The sequence below is a fragment of the Ursus maritimus genome, unplaced genomic scaffold, assembly GCF_017311325.1.
Source record: "Ursus maritimus isolate PB19 unplaced genomic scaffold, ASM1731132v1 scaffold_31, whole genome shotgun sequence".
Taxonomy (NCBI): Eukaryota; Metazoa; Chordata; class Mammalia; order Carnivora; family Ursidae; genus Ursus; species Ursus maritimus.
Genome location: NW_024425675.1, coordinates 29,530,302 through 29,555,181, shown reverse-complemented (window position 1 = coordinate 29,555,181; position 24,880 = coordinate 29,530,302). Strand labels below are relative to the sequence as shown.

Here is a 24,880-nt window from a genome sequence, read left to right as displayed (position 1 = left end):
GATAGATAGATAGAATATCCACATTAAAGTAGAACAACAAAATAAAATAAACATTAAATAATTATCTGAAGAAATTTCTACATAAAAGTCTAGAAAGGAAAAGCTACAGCCAAGAGTGAGTTTAACAGAAAACAACTATATTATTGCCCTGTCTATTCATTAGCAGAAGTGGGATAAGAATCTGGCCATCAGTTTTCTGGCAGCCTTTGCAAGATGTAAATAGAAGAGGAAATGATTCTCAGTCTCCTAATTAGTTGCTCTAGAGAAGCTCAGCTATTTTGGTACCAAGACAAGAGAAAATCTGTCCCTCAGCTCCAGAGGGAGTCAGGGTAGAGTGTATTAAATGCCACTAACAATGTCGTAAGGGTGAGCACAATAATCTGGGCTGATGGTTTGAAGGCACAAAGCAATTCCATGAAAGTCAGTCAACCAGTGAACCCAAGTGTCGGGGCCCTGGTTTTCTGCTCCCTTTACACAGGCATCAGTTTTGAATAGCTAGAGCAGAAATGCTGTCAGAGGCAAGCAGGTAATGGGAACACGTGGAGATGCTGGATGTAGGCAATGGTGTGTGGAGCGTGGAGAGTACGGGCTTTGCCTAATGATGCTCAAAGCCACTGCTGCTGTGTTTGAATTCTTCTAAATACCAGGCTGTCCAAATGGAAGTCAGCTACAAGTGACAGGCGACAGGCTGCTTTTGGGTCAAAGGACTTCTGTTGATGATCTCAGACTGGGCAAAAAGATGACTACTTCACGAAATTCTCCCTATACGCATCTTATCTCAAAAAAAAAAAAAAGATTTTGACATGTGAACAGCCATGAATTTGGCAAATGATAGCAATATACTCTTCTGAAGAATGTTCTAGAAATGCTTTCTTGGACCTCTTCTCAAGGCTTCTCATGAGTCAAGAGTCCAAGTACGGCAGCATTCGTGCACATGCAACATTTATATATTTGACCCTTGAAATATCTAAGTCAACCCCTTGGTGGGTGGTGTTAACCCTTTATGAGACCATTAGATCAAAGTCTAGAGCTACACGTCCAAGATGGTTGTCGCTTATTGACCATGGAATGAGGTGTGCTGTTAGTGCGCAATGCATGCTGAATTTCAGAGACTTAGCCTAAAGGGAAAGAATGGAAACTCACAGGAAATCGTTTATATGGAACCAGGTGAAAATGATAAAGCTTTGGATACATGGGGTTAAATAAAATACTATTAACATAAAAACTTTCTGCTTCAATTTTTTTAATGTGGCTACTAGAAAACTTAAAATTCCACATGTGGCTCACTTTGTATTCCTATTGGGACATCACTGGACCCTATGGTAAGAGGAAACGGGCTATGTTGGCTGGAAGGGTCTTTCTGGTCCTCTTTCCATGCACAGTAGAGTTACTCCCCGGAGAACAAACCTCAGAGCCCCTTTACTTCTTTCTCTCTTGTTTATCTCCTACAGTCATTCAGTCCCCAAGCCCTAACATCTCATCTTCTGTATCTATTCTTACATGATTACAGGCAATCGGAACACAGCGGATGTGCTTCTGGTCTACCCATCAGTCTACAGACATTTGTTTTTTTCCCTCACCCGCCCTTTCTTCATATGGGACCAGATTCACTTTTTTCTTCTTAAACAGCCATTTTCCACGTTTCTCCGGGTTACAAATTTCCGACAAGGAGTGAACAGCAGTGAGATTGACAAATAAATAAATAATAGAGAACAGCCCCCCTAAAATGTTGAAGAATGATTTCTTAGAGCCGTCCCCTGCTGTTGGAAAGATTCCAAATTCCTTGGCTTAGTCATCAGCAAGCTTCACAATTGGGTCTCTGTCCAGGCCTCCTTCTTTCCAGCTGACACTCCAGAGCCTCGGGCCTCGCTCATTCATCCTCGGAACTGCTCGCCCTGCTTTTCTTGTTTACCCAGATCCCCCCCCCCCCCCCCCCCGACCATCCATACCCACTCTCTGCCTTTCATCACCGCGCTGGCACGGAGCCCCACCTCCTTAGCTGTCTTGTTATCTTCTCTATTATGCATATCAGCACTTGCTCAGGAACTATTTTACATTATTTATTTCATGTATATCCTTTTTCTAATTATAATTGCTTGAAATCTGCTTATAGCCAAATCCCCATCTCCCCTTCTTTTCCATCTTCACTGGGTGACCAGGACACCAAGGGGCTCAGGAGGGGTCTCAAGTCCCCTTCTGCGATTTTGTCTGCACAGTGCAGGGCTGGTGCTGGCCACATGGCTTTAACACGTGGTTCCTCCTTCATGGGGTGTGGCGGGTTCTGATTTCCACTGGAAGGACTTGTTTGAAACAGGCATTCAGCTTCTCCCATCCATCCATGACAACACAACATTCTGGCCCAGAAATCTGTTGTCCAAGCACCCCGATGAGAAGATAAAGGCCCCCATGTCACCTGTACCCCCTCAAAGTCTCTGTAAGTCTACAATGTCGACCAAAATTCTTCCAATGCAGAGGTCTGCCCCCTGCCGGCCTCAGGGCAGTCGCCAGCAGCGCCTCAAGTGGGTGGACATGGCCTGTTGGCCATCAGTCTGAGGTCTTAATCTGGTTAATTCACCAATGAGCAATGCTGTGAAAGTTCAACAAACAATTTTCCTGAGAATAGAAAAAAGAATTTCCATTTCTCTAGAATAAAAAATGTTACATTATCAGATTTAAAAGTCATTTCCAAGCGAAATGATGGATGATTGTTTTTGTCAAAAGCATCATTATATTTCAACGTCCTAATTTTGACTAATTTTGACATTTAACTCGTGTTTCTCTCTCTCTCCTCTCTTCCACATCCTTCATGCCTCTCCTCCTAGTAACATTCAAACAAAATAAATAATTCTTTCAAGCTTACAATCATTTATACATATAGATTTGTATTAGTTTCTTCGAAATCCACTCAGAAGGCCATAAACTTATCCTAAAGCCCATCATTAGTAAAAATAACTTTGGAGGGGTGCCTGGGTGGCTCAGATGGTTAAGTGTCTGCCTTCGGCTCAGGTCATGATCCCAGAGTCCTGGGATTGAGTCCCGCACTGGGGTCCCTGCTCAGCGGAGAGTCTGCTTCTCCTTCTCCTCTGCCATTCCCCATGCTTGTGCTCTCTCCCTGTCTCTCTCCATCAAATAAATAAATAAAATCTTTAAAAAATAATAATAATAGTAATTTTGGAACTTCCCTTCCTAAGTTCAGCACTTCAATGATGTGATCTTAAGTTCTTCAGTAGTGAAAAACCTTTCTCAGTTAGAAGTGGATTTGATAAAGAACACACAGGTCAGCTAGAAATCAATCTACATAAAATACTCAAAATACAGAAGACTTCCCAATAGTTAGAGAAAGTGAGCAGTCTTTCAAGGGAACTTTTAGAACACATTTACCATGTGACATTTAACAAATGGTGTTTATTTACATTATCATGTGCAATCTTCTGTTTCTTGAGAATAGAATCCATTTTTAAAATGCTTTTGTCTACTTGCTAGCTCAGTGAAGTCCTCTATAAAGACCAAGCACCCCATTATCATTTGAAGACAGAAAAAAACTAGGAATGAGTGGGGACACTGTCAGTGAACCATCTCTCATAAGAAATTATTCCAGAATGAGATGGGATACAGTACACGGGAAAAGGGCCCAAAATTCCCAAGAAGAAAGTCCTCTTCAGAAGAAACTTCAAGGGGCGCCTGGGCTGCTCGGTTGGGGAAGCATCTGCCTTTGGCTCAGGTCATGATCTCAGGGTCCTGGGATCGAGCCCCATGTCGGGCTCCCTGCTCAGTGGGAGCCTGCTTCTCCCTCTGTCTGTTCCTTCCCCTACTTCTGCTCTCTCTCTGACAAATAAATTTTAAAAAATCTGGAAAGAACTTTGGGATAAGCTCATTGACTTGGGCCTCATCCCAGGAAAGTCAGGGTCAAAGAACAACCATGGAGAGGCACTCACAGCTTGGAGGGAGGTCAGAGGTAGGCAGGAACAGGGGGACCATGGTATGATGCGAGGTCGGACGCACTCATTTCCAGGGGCTTCCCAGCTGTACGCCAGCAGGACAGACCGTCTGTGCAGCTCTGCCGAGTGACAACCGTCTGATGAGTCAGGAAACCCGTGCACACAGGACAGACAGCCCTCGCTTCTGAGCTCCAGCCTGCTGGTAGAGCTGCTTTTGACTTAGAGAATTCCCTTCGGCACACTGCAGATGGACGTGTGTTTGTCTAAACTGTGTGACATTTCGAAGAGTAGCACAGAATGTTTAAAACAGGAAAAGCAAAGATGCTTACAGGAAGTTCTGAGCACCCCCGCAGTGGCGGGTCATGGGTGTGGGAGCTCCTCCCTCACAAGGGGGGAGCCCATCAGTGAGGGGAAGCAAGGAGAAGGCCACTGTCCGCAGCCTGTGGTCCCCCCCCCCCCCGCACATCTGTTCTCAGGCCTCTGTTAATAGCTGCATGGTGTGTGAATCAGGTTCCAAAGCTCCGTGATTTATAACGAGCTGGGTGCTCTAGCCTGGGGTCACTGTGAAGATGGTAAGGGACTGGTGGGGCTTCAGTAGAGCGCATCGTGTGACTGGGGCTAAATGTCACTGGTTTTCCTCCTGCATCAAACCTCGGCCTGCTTTGTCAAGGTCTCTTTTCTGTCCTCACTTCTACGGTGTGTGACAGTCAATCCTCTGACTGCAGACTCTCTCCCAGAACTTGGCCGTGAAGGACCCTGCGCTCCCTCCACCATGTTCCTGGGGCACGCACTGCTCCCTGTCCCAGCAACACAGTAAACACGGCAGAGCCCTCCACCCGCTGTCTGGGTTATACCAGCTCCTAACGTCTACTAGGATTTTCTGCACCAAATAAACTTAAGAACAGAGCACAGTCAAAAAACTTAGCGACTGCGAGACTCAGCCGTTTGAGCGCCCAGCTCTTGATTTCGGCTCAGGTCATGATCTCAGGGTCATGGGCTCAAACCCCACGTCAGGCTCTGTGCTCAGCGGGGAGTCTGCTTGGGATTCTCTCTCTCTCTCTCCCTGTGCCCCTTGCCCTACTCACACTCTCTCTCCCTCTCTTTAAAATAAATAAATAAAATTAAAAAAAAAAGAAAACATAGCTGGAAAGAAAAATACCCACCATGTAATCCTATCCTTGCTATTTGTTGAACAAGAGAATTAAGACTTGGAAATTATGGGACCTGCCCAGGGTCCTTCAGAAAGTTAATAACAACAAGGTTATGACTGGAATCTAATGTTTCGGTGGGTCCTTTTATTCCTTACATTCCATTGATAAGCTTCGGTGTTCATTTTAGAAAATGAATACCAGGGGCGCCTGGGGGGCACAGCGGTTAAGCGTCTGCCTTCGGCTCAGGGCGTGATCCCAGCGTTATGGGATCGAGCCCCACATCAGGCTCCTCTGCTGTGAGCCTGCTTCTTCCTCTCCCACTCCCCCTGCTTGTGTTCCCTCTCTCGCTGGCTGTCTCTATCTCTGTCGAATAAATAAATAAAATCTTAAAAAAGAAAAAAAAAAAAGAAAATGAACACCGACAGCCGCTCCCCACATTCGTCTTCCCACGGGGTTTAAATGGAAGCCATAGGATGGAATCGCAGCATTCCAGAGGAGATGAAAGTTATGTGCACCTGGAGGAAAGAATAAAATAAGGAATGGTCGCACCCCTTTTACTCAAGTTCAGCTACATGTGGGAATGTGTTTTCTTTCCCTTGAGGGTCTCTGGGCTAAAGATGACACAGACATTCAGCTCTGCACAATGTCTCCGGGCGGCAAGGCTCACGCAGGGCGGTGACCCAGGGCGGCGGAAGGACTGCGCCGGCACAGCAGAGACCAGCCACGTGAGGGCAGCTGGAGAGGCGGCAGGATGACAGCGGCCTGGGGAGCTGGTGGGCGGCAGCGGGACGAACACTGCTGTCTGGGTCCCTCCTTGCTGAGCAGCACCCCGACAATCAGGGCGTATGGAGCGCCCGCACGCCTGGGTCCCCTCGGCTCCCTAACTTATTCTAACGTCAGGGCTCTGAGCACTGCGGGATATTGTCGCCCTTGTGATGGGCTAAGTCGTGTAAGGAGTCGGGCTGGATCCGCGTGCCGGCACCAGACAACAACAGACTTATTTCAATGACCATGAAGAAGGACACTTTATAAAGAGCGGAGCCCTTCAAAGATCCAAACCACAGCAAATATGTGTGCTCGGGCTGATTGATCGCCGAATGGGATATTCCCAAGGGAGAAAGAACCCTTCATCTCCGCAAACATTTATAATGCAAACGTCCTCTGATTCTGACTCTGCGTGGCGCTCACAATAAACTCCTGTGTTTGTTTGTTTAATGATTTTATTTATTTATTTGAGAGAGATTGACAGCACAAGCAGGGCGAAGGGCAAAGGGACAGGGAGACACGGGGCTCTATCCCAGGGCCCTGAGATCATGATCTGAACAGAAGGCAGATGCTTAACTGACTGAGCTACCTGCCACCGCCCCCCAGTTTTTTTTTTTAAGTAAAGTCCATACTTTAGAAATAAAATGAGTTGTGTAGAGTCCAAGATAGGCTCGCCCTTTGTCATTGCAAATGATATCTAGCAAAGTTCCAGATGCCCCAAAATTATAGATACAAAAATGGTGAATCGAATACATCCATACAACTCACCACATTCTCTGCTCAAGCCCTTTTTATAAAGAATGTTGAAATTCGATTTAATTGCCTCTGAGTTCATTTGTGTGCTCGGTCAGATCCAGCTAAGCCATATTCTATTTTGATATTTGAAAATACACGTTACTGCATTGTCACAGGTACTCCTGGCTTTTCTTTTCTTAGAGAAAAAAAAAATCAAAGGCTAACGTAATGATATAGAAACTGATGTTTATTTAAAATCAGGCAAGGAACACGTTAATTGGGACCCTTGCTGTTATAGTATCCAGCCTATAATGTTTCTGAGTTTATGACAACTGTAAAAACCATTTATAGCAGCATAAAAATCAACGTCTGAGTCGTCTTAGATAAACTTGACAGATTGGAAAGCTCCTTTGGAAAACACTAATAGGAACTTTTCAAAGACAACGAATTAAAATGTTTTATTCGTGTATCTGGCTGGCAGCCCACATGGTAGGTGTAATCACAGCTCATCACAGGCTTAGAGTTACTAATATTATGATTTATTAATTTGCGACATTTCTAAACTTCTTACTTTATTTCTCCTTTTCCCCCTTGACAGATAATTGTCTTGGGGAATTTCTGATTCTTAGCAGAAATGTTGCTCCCTTTTACTGGCATATCCCTCCATGCAACCCACAAATTCCTGCCATAAAATTCATACATTTGTGGCGGTTTGATGTAAATCAAGACCATGACATTGAAATCCCACGTGTTTTGGTTAAGGAAAGCACCGTTAAAAAAAAATTCTCAGAAAAAAGGGAAAATTCTGCTTTTCTTTGTCAAGTCTTAGAATATGAATGTTTGCTTTCTCTCCATGAATAGGATTTAAAAAGAGGAAAGGCATGCACGGAAGGGGAGAGGTTGCTGGTTGATGTTGCAAAACTCAGAGTGAGACCATATAAATGTACTTTGTGATTTATCAGTCTAAATATGGAGGCTATGTAGTTTCGTGCATATACAATATGCCCCCTAAATAACACACTCTCCGTTATCGTTGTAGTGGCCACCATGAATCTAGGGTGGGGCTTATTTAATGATTTATTGCTAACTCATGGTCAAGACTGCAGAATTTTTTCCATCTTTTCCTGATCAGCGCTCTCTGGATGTGAGAACAAAGATACATCGGCTCCGGAAGTTCATAAGGATCAGACACAAAGCGACACTTCATGCTTTTTCTGCAAGGACTTGAACTGTCCCTTCCTCTGACCGGTCTGGCTCCATAAATCCTGTAGGAAGCCAGGTGGGCTGCAAGGTGCGTAAGCCATCCGAGGGGGCCAGCAGAGGCTGAGTCCCTCAGTCCTTGAACGGTGGTGGCTCCACGTGGTCACCTGACACTCTCCGAGACACCCAGGTCCCATCGCCCTGGCTTCTGGTTCCCACTCTCTGTTCTTCCCATCCTCGCTCTGGGGACAGGGAGTGGTCCCTCCTCTCCAGCACTGGTTTCTCATCTTTGCCATTCTACCCCCTTTTGAGGACTCACCTTTTTCCCAGCCTCTAATTTTAACAATTAAGCACCCCCCCTCCCCGGCTTTTTAGACCACGCATTCTGTGTGCACACAATTCCATCCTCACTTCTCACGTCACCTTGTGCACATGAGATTATGGTCTTTTACATGGATTTTAATGAGTGTACATTGCACAAGAAAGAAACGTTGCATCTACAGAGTGGCCTTTTTCTACATTTCAAATAGCATCATTGCCATAGAAACTGAACACTCTGGAACTAAAATACACAGAAAGAAGGTTAGTTAACCGCAAATGGGAGAAGGTGTGCCAAACCAAGCCTGTGAGCCAGAAAGGGCTCAAGATGATCTTGAACCTATAGTTAAGACGAGCTTGAGACCTACAGTGAAAGAGATCAAGCGGTACCCCTCCCCCAAGTATCTTCCATGTTGTCTTTGAGCAGTGCCCACCCCCAGCCCCCATTCTCAGCCTGCCAGCCTGTACTGCAGGTGATTTCGCTCTTGACTGACTTTACCTCTGGCTACTCTTATCTAGCAAGGAGAATGTTACTTCAAGAGAAGGCATTGTTGGCTTTTAAAAGGCATAGTAAAAAATAACTTTTATTACTATTTTTTCTAGTTACAAAATTGTCGTACGCGCAGTGTACACAATTTAAAAAAATTCCAACTAAAATAAGAAAATAAAACAAACTTTTATTCCCACCACCCAAGATGAATCTGTTTTTGCATATTGGTCCCCACCCTCCATGCACCTTTGAGTATGGTTGACCCTTGAACAAGGGTTTGAACACTGTGGGTCCATTTAAGCACAGACTTTTTTTTCATAAATATAGTACGTATTGTAAGTAGATTTTCTCTCCCCCTTGATTTTCTTAGTGACATTCTTTGCTCTGGCTTAGTCCATCGTAGAACGCCGTGTATAATACCTATAATGCACAGAACTGGTGTTAGCAGACTGATGATGCTATTGGGGGGCCTCTGGCAACAGTAGGCTATTAGTAGTTAAGTTTGGGGGGAATTAAAAGGTATAGGCAGACTTTCAAGTGTACGGGGCCCAGTGTCTCTCACCTGTGCATTGTTCTAGGGTCAACTGTAGCAGCAGATGGTATGTCATTGTGTAAGAAGACAAGCTCGGCCACTTCTGTACTGTGTATCTCTGACAGCCTACTCCAACGCTGTGCGCCTCCGTCTTCTCATCTGTAAAATGGTAATAATTTTAGTCCCTAATCCATGGGACCATCAAAAGAAGTGAACGAATTACTTCATATAAAAAGCTTAACAAATGTCAGCTTTTATTATTATTATATCGCTTTTACTTTTTTTGGTTCTCACTTACTCTTGGTTAATATGCCTTATCCTCTTATTATACCTTTTGTAATTACAAAATATATGCCTTATATAGAATATTGACACCACAATGGTAGATCATTCTTAGAAAGACAAGCTGCCATAAAAGTAAGAGGATAATTTCTGTGGACGGAAATAAAGGCGCATGTTGCCTGGCTCATGGCTCATGGTAAACTGAAACCAGATTTGGACCATTAGGACTAGGGCTTGAATTCCCTTACGGAATGCCCAGGAGCTGGAATTGAACTTCTGGAGGTTGGCTATTGGGGGAGACCTCAATCTTTGCCTGCAACAGAAGCTGAAATATTTCTGCCCAGCCGTTGAGGCTCTGGCCAAAAACATGTGCTTGCAGAGGAAGAAGAAAGCAGAGGCACTCAGGAATGGACAAGGGATTTGGGAACCCAGCATCTTTGCAGGCTGAAAGCCCCTGAGCTCCTAGCAGAACTGATTCAGGACCATATTCCCAGTAGGTGGTGAAAGCAACAGGCCTGCCTGGGACGGAGGCTCACTGGTGTGGGAGAATATATTCACCCAGCACAATGCTCCATCAAGATGGCAGCCCGGATGAAGAATTCCACAGCCATGAATAGGAACCAATCAGTTCATAGAAGGATCAAAGAGACAATTGAGAAATCTGAAAAAGATAAACAAACATGTACAAAATATACAGATGATAATGGACATTGATAAAACAATAGCAAGAAGAGACAACAATGAAAAAGAATCAAGTGCAAGGTCTGGAAATTAATGAACTAATAATTTTGTTCAAAAATGCAATAGATGGGCACAACATGGGATGTAATCCTGAACACTGGAGGGAGAGCTAAATAGATGGAAATGAAAAAAAATGGGTTAAAAGATGTCAAAGATAGATGAAGAAAGTTTTAAATGAAGAAAACTGAGCACACAGGGAGGGGCAATACTTAAATTCATAATGACTCAAAAATTTTCAGGATTGGAGAAACGCATAAGCAGTCAAAGAGAAACATCACATCACGTACTCGGCACTTGTAAAACATAAAATCCATACTTGCATTCATCATGGTAAACCTACAATGTGCAAGAGATAGAGAGATAACATTTCAGAATGTATTATGGAAAAAGTGGAAATTACCAAAAAATAAAAATAAAAACAATGCCATATTTGATACTTGATTTCTCATCAGTAATAAAGGATGAAGAGCCAAAGGAGAAACATATATTTTTCAAGTGCTAAGGGAAAATAACCGGAAACCCAGAGCTTTACAGTGAAATAAAAGTATTTTCAGACAGTCAATGATAAGATAGTTTACTACCAAGGCACCTGGGTGGCCCAGTCAGTTAAGTGTCCAACTCTTGGTTTTGACTCAGGTCATGATCTTAGGGTGGTAAGATCGAGCCCCACATTGGGCTCTGTACTCAGTACAGTCTGCTTGGGTGTCTCTCTCCCTTTCCCTCTGCCCCCCCCTCAAATAAATAAGTAAATTAAAAAAAAACAACAACAACAGTTTACCACCTACGATTCCTCAGAGAACAAAAATAATAAAGCATATCCTTCAATGAGGAAAAAACAACTCAGAAGGAAAAAAAAAAATAGAACGTAAGAGCCAAGAATGAGTGGTACAATCATGAAGAAGCATGGTTGGATCTGTGTTATTATTGAGAAGTAAATGACAATGGTGATTATGATGATAATGGTGACCACTTGTGTTAGACAAACAAGTTCTAATTAAGCCTGAGACAATAGTAACACGGAGATGGGAAGATGGCTATTTGGAGGAAAGTTAAAACAGATAATGGTCTTGTTGAAGAAACTAACTTTAAACATTTTTAGGGAAAAAGAGATGAAGGGAAACCATTTAAAAATTTAAGTGTAGCTAATAAATTAATAGCACCGGTAGAAGGAGAAAAGAGAATTAATTCCATCAACTCAACATCAATTAGGGAAGGAGACCACATTTTTTAGAAGTGAAAGGACAGCATAGGAATTACAAGATCACCCGGTGGAATTGGTTCCAACTACCAATAAACAGCAGGATGAAGGTGAAGTCTCACAATGAAAGACAATGTCTGTCTGGTAGGGCAACATGATGGTCCCCCCAAACTGTCCACTTCCTAGCCCTGGAACCTGGATGTGACCAAATTAAAGACCTTGAAGTGGGAGATTATTCTGACTACCTGGGTCAGCCCAAGATCATCACAGGAGTCCTAAAAATCAGAGAGCTTTTCCCAACTGTGTCCAGAGAACACTGTGAAGATATATGTAGCATCAGAAAGAGGTGACGTTGCCTGACGACAAGAGGAGGGGGTCCCAAGCCGAGGGACACGGTGGCCTTTAGAAACTGGATACAGGACAGGGATACAGACTCTCCCCCCGAGCTTCCAGAAAGGAACTAGCCCTACCAACACCTTGACTGTAACCAGAGAGAGCCTGGAGGAACTTCCTACCTACAGGAACGTAAGATCATAAGTTTGCGTTACTTTAAGACATTTTTCATTTTTTATGACATTGTACAAGCAATGTCACAATGCACGTCCATGAATATGCCTCTTCATCTGCTTTGTTGTCTGGTTTTCTTAAAATGAAGTGGAAATTCTTCGTTCGAAGGATATGCGTCTTTATTACTCCAGTGGTTAGTACTCACTGCCTTATTGCCGTGCGGAAATATTCTGCCAGCTTTAACCAACTTCAGTGACAGTTCTCTTCGGTGTGGAGGGAGAAGGAAGAAAATGAGAGGCTGGGGAAGCCGGAGAGAAGGAGGGAAGAAGGTCCTGACATTTCTGTCGCCACATCTCCCTCCTTCTGACTTCTCGCTCCTTTGTCTTCTGGAAGCCTGGGCGTGGGTGTGACTCTAGGACGCTGCCCCCAGATACAAGGACACGCACCTCCACACCCGACCTGCTCTTCTAAGGTTGGAGGGAAGAGAGGTGTAAGGTTGTCTCTGCCACTGGCAGGAATGTTCCAGAAGGAATTCAGATCTCCATGGAAACAAAAAGCAGAAAGAAAACAAATAAACAGGTCATCAATTAAAATACTCTCTCTTTATTCAGCTAATAATTTCCCATTTGTCATAAAATGAAATCACATGAGCATCACGGATCAATCTGCATTTATAAGAGAATCCTTTGGCAAACTGCCTTATTTCTCTAAACTTCAGCCTCAGTTTACTCATCTGTAAAATGCAGGTTAAAAACTACTTACAGAGTTTTTGTAGCAGTCCATAATCATGTCTGCAAAGAACTTACCGCAGGCGGGGCTTACACAGGGCAGGCAGTCAATAAATTCTGACTATCGTTATTATACAAGATTGCGTGAATTGCCTCCTTGCTTCTGTTTTAATTGTCACAAAGCAGAAACGAGAGCACAAGCATCCAGCCTTCTGGGGGGCAGGCTCCTCTTCCAGTCTCCAGAGTCCTGGTATGACATGATCTGAAGGCTAGTCAGGGAATGCGCCCCGACCAAGCTGAGTGTCTGCTTTGCTTCTTGAATTGCCTTTGGCAGGCGCGCTCTGGCCCCCTGGACATTTTAGCAAACCACAGGGATCTGGATGTAGCAGTGGCCCCTAATCGAGACCTTCTAAATCATTCCCCCGAGATCCTGTGATGGGCACAGTGTCCTATCCGGGGAGCCTTTACTGGAAAAGCAGTTTCCGAATGGCCGGCAGGTGTGGTCTCAGGTCTCCAGGCATTTAGCTGTGCTCAACTTCTCATCACACGACAGCCATCGCCTATTAAAGTCAGCGCTAATAGTCATCTCTGCAAATGCTAGAGCCTTCTTTGAGGTCAATCAGGCATCTTACACATGGCAATCCCACTAAGGAGGAGGGCTGGCGTAGGGCAAATTACCGTCCCGCCGTGATGTTTCCACAACACCTGATTTATTCCCAAACAATGCTCGCTCGGCACCAACAGCATTCCCTTCGCCTGACTTTACAAGAGGGGTGTTTTGTAGTAAAATGTGGGAGGGTGTGCACAGCCACACGGAAGCGCACAGACGTCCAGGCAAGGGACACGTGACGGAGCTGTCTCGTCCCCTTGTGGGCATTTCGCCTACCAGAGCCCTTTCAGAGTGTGCGCGTCACCGTGCCAATGCTAGTGTGCCTGTTTTCATGCTGTTCCTGTTTCAGGCTGAGAAAACGAGCTCCAGACGGGTCGAGAGCTTCCCGGCTGAGGCCCCCGTTGGGACATCAAGCTGCAGTTTGACCGGGGCGACAGTGGCAGTGCCGAGTGCGATGGGAGATGAGTGAACAGCCCGCGAACGTCTCCCCCACCTCTTAAGGGAGGCTTGAGAATTCCCACACATTCCGAAGCAGGAGCAGGAGCCTTTCAAAAAGGAACGGAAATCCCATACCCCCAAATATTGAGACCTGTCCTTATAAAGATCAATACCCGCGCTACCATGTTGCTAAGACCTTAACCTTGGCACCGTGTGTTTTGATGTGGGGAGTTGTCAGGACACAATTAAAATGACGACTCGTTCGTTAAGAGATTCCAAAATGTCTCAAGGCAGCCTTTGCCCAAGTAGCTTTACTAAACCGATCGTTCATTACATTATTTCTGTATTGATATTAACACGTTTCAGATCAGGGCGTCATGAACTAGTCCCCCTGGGTGTGGACGAAGTGCCCTGAGCAGTGCTGGCTGCGTGTGCTTGCGTGTGTGCCTCTCTGTACAGGTGTCTGTCTGTGTGTGTGTGTGTCTTTGTATGTGTGTGTGTGTGGATACGTGTATATGTGTGTGTGTCTGTGTCCGTGTGTCTATAAGGATGTGTGCCTCTGTATGTGTTTGTATGTGCGCGTGCAAGTGTGTCTGCATGTGTGTGAATGTGTGTATGCCTGTGTATGTGTGCACGTGTGTATGCCTGTCTGTATCTGTGTGCACACGTGTATGCCCATCTCTAAGTGTGTGTGCGTGTATCTATAAGGTGGGGGATCCCTGAACTTACAAAGCAAAATACAGTTTTCCTCAGATAAAAATCTAGGGTCGCTGCAGTGCACAAGGGGTGAGGGGAAGTGAGCGGGGCTGTGAGGTCCTCGGGAACACAGGATAGGACAGAAACAGCATGAAGTGGGAACCCAAGCTCTAGAAAAAGGTCAAGACCCTGCTGGTTAACAGCCCCTCAGAGACCAGAGTCGGGGGGCAGGAGCAGACCCTTGAACAGGAATCGAACAGATTCACTGCCAGTAAAACTAATGTGAAGTCCAGGTTTAAGTATGTGAAGACTGGTCAGTTTTTTAATCATTTCCACTCCTCCAAAACGTTTCAGTGTTCAAAAAAAGTGAGAATTGCCCTTTCAAAGACGTGTTGAAGATATCGTGTGGAATAATTGTCTACGGCTATTAGAGTTTCGACCAAGCTATGTCAAGTCGGGTTGGATTTCATTAAACGTGGCTTGCACTGACATTTTTGCAAAACAGTACTTTGCTCCCCTAGTAAAATGAAAAGAGCAAATACAGTTGAAATTTATATTCTATTTCCTTTGTTTACCCAATCTTACCCTTTCGCTCGCTGAAATTAGATACAGAAAAGGCTTGAATATAATAAAGTTATTTCTACAATTTTTCTTTACCAAATTCTTTAAGAAAAGTGTTTATTTTCTTTGCCAAATTAGCAAAATGAGATGAGGAACACATCAATATTGGAACATAACTGCCATTTATTTCACTGATGTTGGGGTTGCTTCTGAGAGGTCAGCTGTAGAAAAATAATTTGAGATTCCTTAGAAACAGAGAGGCCTATGGTCAAGAAAGAAGCAAGTGAGAGACTTCTGGGAATTGACGGAGCAGGAGGACCCTGAGCTCACCTGGTCCTCTGGACACACCTGGATCACAGCCACATCAGTGCGGCTGACCCTGACAATGGCCCAAGGACTGGAAAAGAGACCCTCCACCGTTAACTGTAGGGAGGAGGCCACAATGAAAGGGGTAGGAGGAGCACAGATGTGGTCAAGAATCAAAGTCCTTATGAGACTAACCACAGATGGGAGAAGCACAGAGAAGGGAGAGGAGCGGTCCCCTACCCCAGTAACACTAGGCACCCCACACTGGGAAGACAACTCCCCATAACATTTGGCTTTGAGAACCAGTGGGCTTAACTTCACGAGTTTTTACAATTAGTGAGCCTTAATTCTGGGTACTTAAAAAAATCAGTGGGCTTAGCTCTGGAGAGCCTGAGGGTGATAGGAAACTGAGTCTGTACCCTTAAAACCGCATAACAAAACCCACCCATCCATACAGACAGCATAGAAACAAGCAGTTTGAAAAATGCCTGGGGCGTATGTGAAGGAGTTTCATTTACTAATCTCAGAACGTGTACAGGAGGCACATGGATCTTTGGGGGACTTCTCCAAGAACAAAAGAGCTGGCAGGTGCCAACCCTCTGCCCCGCCAGCCTAGACACCCAGGCATTTGTGGGAACCAGCATGAACGCTGCCCAGCAACTTTGCTAACACAGCACACCCCACCCGGCAATCGTCCCCTGGATTTGCCATCCACCCTGCCCTACTCAGCGGGAGTCCCTCCAGAGCTGCTCCTGCCGCATCTCCTCCTACAAGCAGCCCTGGGCAGGGACCAGCACCACTCCTAAGGGACTCCTGCCTTGGGGAGAGGAGAAGGTAACTGGACACACCAGCTTGACTGCAGCCACAGCAGCTGAAGCTTGTCACTGGCAGTACAGAGAAGGTGACCTCCTGATCCATGTGTCTATGCCATGCCCGGCCAGACAGAGCATGGGCAGCCATCTGACCTCACCACAGCCTTGCCCACCAACCAATACCTCCGTGGGGCAGCACAGGGAGAGAGCCTTGCAGCTCAGGGTCCCTGCAGCCTGGGCAGATGGGCTGGAGGCAGGCAGGTGGTTTGTAAGCAGGCCTCGCCCACCCACCAAAACCTCCCAGGGGACAAGGCGGGGAAATCGTCCTGCAGTTCCAAGTAACGGCAGCCTGGGCAAACAGGCTGAAGGCAGGCATCTGGTCTAACTGCCAACACCACCCAAAGACAAAACCACAGCATCTCCAGACTAGCCCAGCAACAGCACAGGGATCAAATCCTGCTGACAACAGGCAAAGCGGGTTGTTGCAGCCGGCTGGACTGAAGGCAGACACAGCTCAGCACAACAGTAGGGTGCACACAACACACACAGATGTCCTGAAGTGCCAGGTTCTGGTGAGCACAGGGGACATGGCCCTGCAGGGCCCTGCAGGGCCTCTTCTTCATAAGGCCACAACTTTCAAGATCAGGAGATGGAATGGACTCTCAGTACATAGATATAAACACAGAGAGTTAGACAGAATAAGGAGGCAGAGGAATGTTTCCCAAATGAAAGAACAGAACAAAATTGCAGCGAAAGAGTTAAAGGAAATGAAGAGGAGCGCTATCCCTGATGGAGAATTCAAAGTAACGGTCATAAAGATCGTCACTGGATGTGAAAAGAATGGAGGGTCTCAGTAAAACCTTCAGTGAGGAGATAGAACATTTTTATATGAGCCAACCAGAGATGAAGAACTCAACTGAAATTAAAAATACACTAGAGGGAAATAAATAGTAGACTAGAGGAAGCAAAAGAATAGATCGGTGAGCTGGAAGATGGAGCAATGGAAAGCAACCATGCTGAACAGCAAGAAGAAAAGAGAATAATAAAAAATGAGACTAGGTTAAGGGAACTCAGTGACTCCCACCAGGTGTACTAACATTTGCATTACAGGGATCCCAGGTGGAGAAGGGAGAGAAGGGGGGGGGGGGACAGAAAATAGTAGCTAAAAATAGTAGCTGAAAACTTCCTGAATCTGGGGAAGGAAACAGACAGCCAGATCCAGGAGGCACAGAGAATTCCTGTCAAAATCAACTCAAGGAGGTCCTCAACAAGACACATTATAATTAAAATGGTAAAAAAGTAGTGTTAAAGAGAGAATTTTAAAAGCTGCAAGAGAAAGCAGTTACATACAAGGGAAACTTCACGAGGCTATCATCTGCTTTTTCGGCAGAGACTTTGCAGGCCCAAAGAGAGTGGCATGATACATTCAAAGTGCTGAGAGGGAAAAAACTGCAACCCAGAATACTCTATCCAGCAAGGCTATCATTCAGAATAGAAGGAGACAAAAACAGTTTCCCGGGCAAAAAAAGTTAAAGGAGTTCCTGTCCTCAAAACCAGCCTTACAAGAAATGTTCAATGGAATTCTTTGAGTAGAAAGGAAAAACCATAAGCGGGAGTAAGAAAGCTAAGAAGGAAAGAAATCTCGCAGGTAAACACAAACGAAATAAAACTGGTCGATTAATCACTCATAAAACCAGTACAAGGTCAAAGCACAAAAGCAGTAAAATAAATTATATCTATAAAAGTCCGTCAAGGGATTCACAAAATGAAAGGACACAGAATATGACCTCATATACGTAAAATGTGAGCGGAAAGTAAAAATGTATGCTTTTAGAATGGGTTCAAACTTGAACATCAACTTAATAGGCGCTATATGCATAAAATGTGTTATATGAACCTCATGGTAACCTTAACAGATACACCTGTACTAGTACATGTAGTAGTACCGTAATACATGGTAACCTGTAACAGATACACAAAAAACAAAGAGAAAGGAATTCAAATATCACTGAAGCAAGTCATCAAACCACAATGGAAGAGAACAAGGACAGAGAAGAACTACAAAAACAGCTGGAAAACAAGTAACAAAATGGCAATATATACATATCTATCAATAATTACTTTGAGTGTCAATGGACTAAATGCTGGGCAGAGGACCTGAATAGACATCTTTCCAAAGAAGGCATACTGATAGCCGACAGACACAGAAAAAGATACTCAACATCGGTCATCATCAGGGAAATGCAAATTAAAACTACAATGAGATATGATCTAACACCTGTCAGAATGGCTAAAATCAAAAGCACAAGAAACAACAAGTGTTGGCGAGGATGCGTCGGTGGGAATGCAAACTGGTGCAGCCACTGTGGAAAACAGGGTGGAGGTTCCTCAAAAATTTAGAAATAGAAATACCACATGATCCAGTAATTCTAGTACTGGGTATCTACCCAAAGACAATGAAAACACTAACTCAAAAACATATATGCACCCCTATGTTTACTGAAGCGTTATTTACAATAGCCAAGACAGGAAACAACCCAAGTGTCCATCGATAATAAATGAGTAAAGAAATGTGGTGCATATATACAATGGAATATTACTCAGCAACAAAAAAGGAAAATATTGTCATTTGTAACAATATGAATAGAACTAGAGAGTATTATGCTAAGTGAAATAAGTCAGACAGAGAAAGGCAAATACCATATGATCTCATTCGTATGTGGAATTTAAGAAACAAAACATATGAACAAACAGGAAAAAAGAAAACAAAAAACCAGACTCTTAAATAAAGAGAACACACTGGTGGTCACCAGAAGGGAGGTGGGTGGGGGGATGGGAGAAATAGGTCAAGGGGATTAAGAGCACACTTATCACCATGAGCGTTGACAAATGCACGGAATTGTTGAATCGCTATGCTGTACACCTGAAACTAATAGAACACCGCATGTCAACTATACTCGAGCAAAAATAAGTAAAAAAGAAGTAAGCACTATTTCAAGAAAAATACTCACACTTTTGTAAGAATTAAAGAGACACTTAAGAATAATTCTCAGTAGAGTCAATACTATTTGTTCTATAAGGAAAATAACAAAAGCATGGCCCCATTTTCCACCAGCTAGAGAGAGCACGGGAATTAACAAATGCTCTACTCTCACCAAACACTGCTAGTTCAAAGGTTAATTATTTTGTCAACCAATTATTTGACTTTAATGTAGTAACAATCACATGGTTTAATAATTGCATGCCTGTGTGTGTGTATGTGTCTGTGAGAGAGAGAGGGACAGAGACAGAGAAATTTATTTTTAGATAACACTTTTATTCTAAACTAGATAATACTTTGATCCTCATAATCAATCTTTAGGTGCATATCTGACAGCTGTTTTGAGTAAATTTCTAAAACAGCTCAAGCAAGCAGTATGAACACGTGAAGATTTTCATATAATTTTCCAAACTTGGAATCAGAATCCTAGAAAGTGTAACGCCCTGGCACACTTCAAGTGCTTAATAAATGTTTAATGACCAAGGAATGAATGTAAATGAGTAACGTGGAACCCCTTAAGCTTTTCTGAAATGTGATCAATTTCCAGAATTTGCATCGGACTTGGGGGCAATGAGTAACGCAGGTCCTCCCCTTCACCTCCTACCTGACCTGAGAGCACCAGGCTCAGACGCCCCCGGGCTCTCAGGCCCCCACTCCATTCAGCAAGTTCCCCCAGTGAGTGCTTTCTCTCGAGTCTGTCTGGAGAACAGAATCAAAACGTCCAGCTCTCTGAGACTGATAGTGTAAGATGGAATCGATCGTTAAGTTCCTTAATGTAAGGCAGTGTAAGTACAAAGACTGAGACAATTTCCAAATAGATATTAACTTACGTGCATAGACAGAATCCAGACAAAGATCTCATCAACACAGCGCTTGAGCCAAGGATGTCCAGCATCATCCCCTGCCTCCCACTTCTGCAGAGTCACAGTAAAACAGTCATTCCACGGTGCTGGGGTGGGTTCTAATTCTGCTTTCCGGTATATTCTAGGGATCCTCTCATCAGAACCTGGGTGTGGGAGCCCTGTTGTTTGCACAGCTCCCCGGGGTTTGCAGTGCGCTGGGCTGGTGGTTCTGTAGGGAAGGCCGTTGGAGATTTCATCTCAAAGTCCTCCAAACTCAGAGACCCTTTACACACAATGAAATCTTCCCTTGCATTTTATGTGTTTTTAAATCTCTGGTGCAAAATGAAAATAGTTTCAGAAACTCTCCCAGGACGATCCAGGACATGACACTTTCATGGGAGGCATGGGTTTCTGACTTTCTCAGCCCTTGCTGTGGGACGTGCCTTTTCACGGCAGAGGGCTGGGGGTGCGAGAGATCGCCACTACACCATTTAGATGAAGTTTGGCGATTGGGGTTCTAGAGACGGCTGTAACAGCTCTTGCAGGATTCCCTGCAAGCTCATTCCCAGACATTTTGCGGGGCTTGTGGCTGGGCTTATTACGATGCCCACAAAACCTAGATTTGAATCCCGGCTCCGTAAGATGCTCGTTGCTACAGAAGCAATGTGATCTTGCTAATCCTCATCTTCCTCATCGGAAAATGGGGAGGAATAACACCCATTTTTCAGAAGTCTTCCACAGCTGGTGTAGGTGGAGCGTGTAACTCCATTCCCACAGTGAGCAGTCAAAAATAGTCATTGCTAGGAGCGTGACTATGGGAATAACGCTTTTACATTACATTTTACTTAACGTTCTTGCTTAATGCTGCTAACCCAACATTTCTGTGTCTTTTTCTCTTTTAATCCAAGACCAACATGATTATCGTCATGTTAAAGTATCGGTCACTGGAACTTAAAGGGTTAACATTAATATTATTCATTTAAAATGAACTTTTAAAGAGAGAACAAGAAAGTACAATAACCCATTGGAAAAACTTGGGGTAGAAAAGCAATTAACAAAAGAAGTACAACCAATCAATGCATATATGATTTAAACAAACCCTGACCTGTTTAACCATCCAAAATGAAATTAAAATAATAAGGTAATACTATATATAAATTATTTTAAGGGGAAAGATTAGAAGAAAATTATAGTGCTGTACTCAGGATTTTCCAGGGTAATTGGCAATATATGTAATTAACATGAGACATAGTTATATTTCCACTATTATAATTCCTGACGTGTCTTCAGAAGAAATTACCACAGACGTACACAATATTTATTTATAAGGATGTTTCCTACAGCATTACATGGAATATTGTGAAATGGAAATTTCTTAAATACCAAAATAGGGAAATGACTCAATAATATGGGGTGTTAACGGTTTGTGATTCTATCCTACTGTTAAATTTTAATACTATGTTTTCAAAGAATAATTAATCGAATGGAAATATAATCTTCATATTTTTATGTTAAGTAAAACATGTGAGACAAGATGATATTACATAAGTACCAATTTTGTTTAAATATATACTTACATATAGTTACACATACACAGACAGACATGGATAAAGAGAAACACCAACGTGGTAAGAGTATTTTATTCTGTTTATTTTCCTTATAATAGCAATAAATATGTGTTCTTTTTTATTTTTTATTTTTTTATAATAATTTTTTATTCTAGTATGTTAGTCACCATACAGTTCATCCCTAGTTTTTTATGTAAAGTTCCGTGATGCATTACTTGCGTATAACACCCCGTGTACCATGTAAAACGTGTGTTCTTTTTTATGGTCAGAAAACAAGTTAGGGGAAAAGAGAGTAAGAGGGCTAACTGGTTTGCAGAGGGTCAGACCATTAGTTGTTGTAGACCAAGCCATGTACCCCCCACATCGGGTAGAGTTAACAGGAGACCTCGCTGAGAATATGTGATGTTTTCCTGCCCTCGGTTTCAACTCAACTTTCAAATCAGGTATGTCCAAGGTTATATATTACTTAACTGATAGTCCACTTGGTTCTTTTTTTTTTAAGATCTTATTTATTTGACAGAGAGAGAGAGAGAGCACAAGCAGGGGGAGCAGGAGAGGGAGACAGAGAAGCAGCCTTCCTGCTGACCAGGGAGCCCGATGTGGGGCTCGATCCCAGGACCCTGAGGTAATGAGCTGAGCCGAAGGCAGATGTTTAACGGACTGAGCCACCCAGGTGCCCCAACCAACTTGGTTCTTAAAAGGAGTGTTTCAATCCCCAGTTCTTATTAAGGGGTTGCATTCACTAGTTTAATGGTTAATGTCACCCAACTAAGCACTATCAGTGCTGGCCGGGCTTGTCCCGCCCCATCTAAATCAAGCAAGGAGTCTGCCCTTGCCACAGCTGGCATGGCGACTCGCTCCGGAGAGCCACATCAGAGCCACCGAGTCCTGGAGTGGATGCCCTCCAAGCAAGATACGATGGTGGCTGTATGAACAATGGGGTTCCAACACTAGCCTGTTATTGCAACATACCCTAGTCTACCCTGAAAGAGCCACCCCACAGAGCCGTGTCCTTTCAGAAACCTCACTACCATGTCTCTCAAAACAGGAGTGACTCATGCAGGCACTTAAAATGTGCTTCACACAGTCCTTGGAGAGATAAAAAGGATATGTGGTGGGACAAGGTGAGGTGCGGGACACGAAAAAAGAGTTTTCTGGGTGGAAAAAGAAATTAAAAATATTCATATAAAATAACGTGAAAGACCCCTTCTAGCCCTGGGATTGTAATCTGTGACCATACAACTTAAGAAGTATGAATTTCTGTAGACTTTGGCAGCTTCTGTGAAGGGGTCCGGAGCAGCGGCCGGCATCGCCCACCCTGGCGCCCGGGATGACACCTGCCAGCGTGCCGCGCTGAGGAAAACTTGAACACATCCCCGGGATGAAGAAGAAACCCTTTTGTCATGTGTTTAAACTACAACTCGTTGGAATTTATTGAGTAATTACAAACCTTGGAACAGAGGATGGATGGGAAGAGAACACCCTCATGCTGACTAGCATTTTGTTTTTTGGTTTCTGTGGTTTTTTGAGTCCTATTATTTAGTCCTATGCCCTTGGCTGGGAGGATATTTACGGAACAGAGATTCGCTTGGAAAGCAGAGAAGTGCCAATCCCACGGCCAGTCTGCCTTTTCGACGAGAGGAGGGAACGAGCGTGTGCTATTTGGTCTTCTTACAACATTTCTGTTGAATCAACCTACTCTGTGAAATCCATCTCTGATGTTTACAAAAGACACATGCTCTTGACTGAGTTATTAATGAAAAGGCAGACTGGCACCATTACAGGACTAGGGTGTATTACCAAGTGTGGTCATGTTTTCCTCCCAAAGCTTTGGCTCTTTGAAGGCTAAATACTCACAGGCATGTTTGCTGATAATATTAAAATAGCCTGTAATTCGTTCCTATCAGGAAATTTAAGCAGTATCCTCTCGCGTCAGCCAGCACTTAAGGATGGCAGTTATCAACCTGAATCAGCCATTAGAGCTTCACCTAACCAAACTGGCTTCCAGGCCATGCATAATTAAAGGGGCATATTTGAAAGCCAAAAATGCTGTGTTTTTCCTGGAAAAATAGTATCATTGTACACAGACATGTAAGATCCTTAATTCTACACCCCAGACACTCAAAGCAATCATGTGCATACCATTTAAGTAAGGAAGTGGGGGAAAGGGTTATTTTTGAAATACCTTCAAAATGCATGTCTGACAAATTCAAAAGGAATTCGAAGCTTTCACAGAAAAAAAGTTAAAAATGTTATTTTTCATCCATAGGCATGGACAGTCACACTGTTTTCACATTCCAGGCTCACATGGTATATAAATGAATAGCAGGAAGCCCCCCAGTGACCGCGGTGTAACCTGAATAAAAACAGATTACATTTCTTTATCTCCCATGGGTCAAATTTGCAGAGGAAAAGAGAGACAAGGACGACCAGGTAATTTCATTTGGGGTGAGAGATCACTTGTTTTCCACTCACAGACGCACATGGGGCAGGAAGTAGCCAAGCACTAAACCCCCGGTGGCTGTGCCAGGGGGAGATCTGGTAGCACAGGGACAGGTCCGACCTGCCGCGAAGACACTCTCTGGAGTGCTCCACGGGAAGGATGCGTCCTTCCTGCCCAAAGCGAGACATACGCCTCTCTTGCTCAGAGAACTAGAAACCACCCTCAGTGACCGAGGACAAGAGACTCAGGTGACCCTTTCTGGGTCCAGGCATTTTACAGGACAAGCAGGAAGGAGGAGCCGCCACGTGCCTGTCCATCCACTTGCAGAGCGACAGGTGCTCGACGGTGGACTGGAGCACTTTGCGGGAGCCAGAGCGCACCAGTTTAAACGCCAAGAAGCGGTCAAGAGAAAAAAGAAAAAAAAAATTGTAGTCGGCGGCCCCCTGGAGGAGATGGGGGCGAGCCTGAGACCCCCATGCCTTCTACAAAGAGGAGAGCGACAGCTCTGCACCTGTCAATGACGGCTCTACCAAGGGAAACACTGGCCTAGGTTTCCTGTTGTTTTAAAAGAAACTGGAAGTGTCAACTTAGGTGAAAGACTGACTTAACAAATCATTCACGCTATTTAGTTTTTTAAAGATTTTATTTCTTTGACACACGAGAGAGAGAATGAGCAGGGAGAGAAGCAGGTTACCTGCCGAGCAAAGAGCCCAACTCGGGGCTTGATCCCAGGAGCCTGGGATCATGACCTAAGCTGAAGGCAAACGCTTAACTGACTGAGCCACCTAGATGCAACCATTCCCATTTTTTAAATAATGTATGGTGTGGGACCAAAAAAAAGGGGGGGGAGGACATGTTCAGGCGTAGTTAGCCTAAGACACTCCCACTCACACCCCCCGCTTCTGATCTCTGACTTCGAGTCTGAAACATAAAGACCTGTGGTCAGAAATGCAACCAGAAGTCTCTTCAGTTACCATAA

General features: G+C 44.1%; 1 long non-coding RNA gene across 1 annotated transcript; it reads right to left on the bottom strand.

The window, feature by feature from the left end:
• Positions 1 to 2,049: 2,049 nt before the first annotated feature.
• LOC121106343 lies at positions 2,050 to 4,964 on the bottom strand. Its single transcript, XR_005838977.1, has 2 exons — positions 3,936 to 4,964; positions 2,050 to 2,613 (listed from the first exon to the last, which is right to left on the bottom strand). It is a non-coding gene; the product is annotated as an uncharacterized LOC121106343 (long non-coding RNA).
• Between the last annotated feature and the right edge of the window lie 19,916 nt (positions 4,965 to 24,880).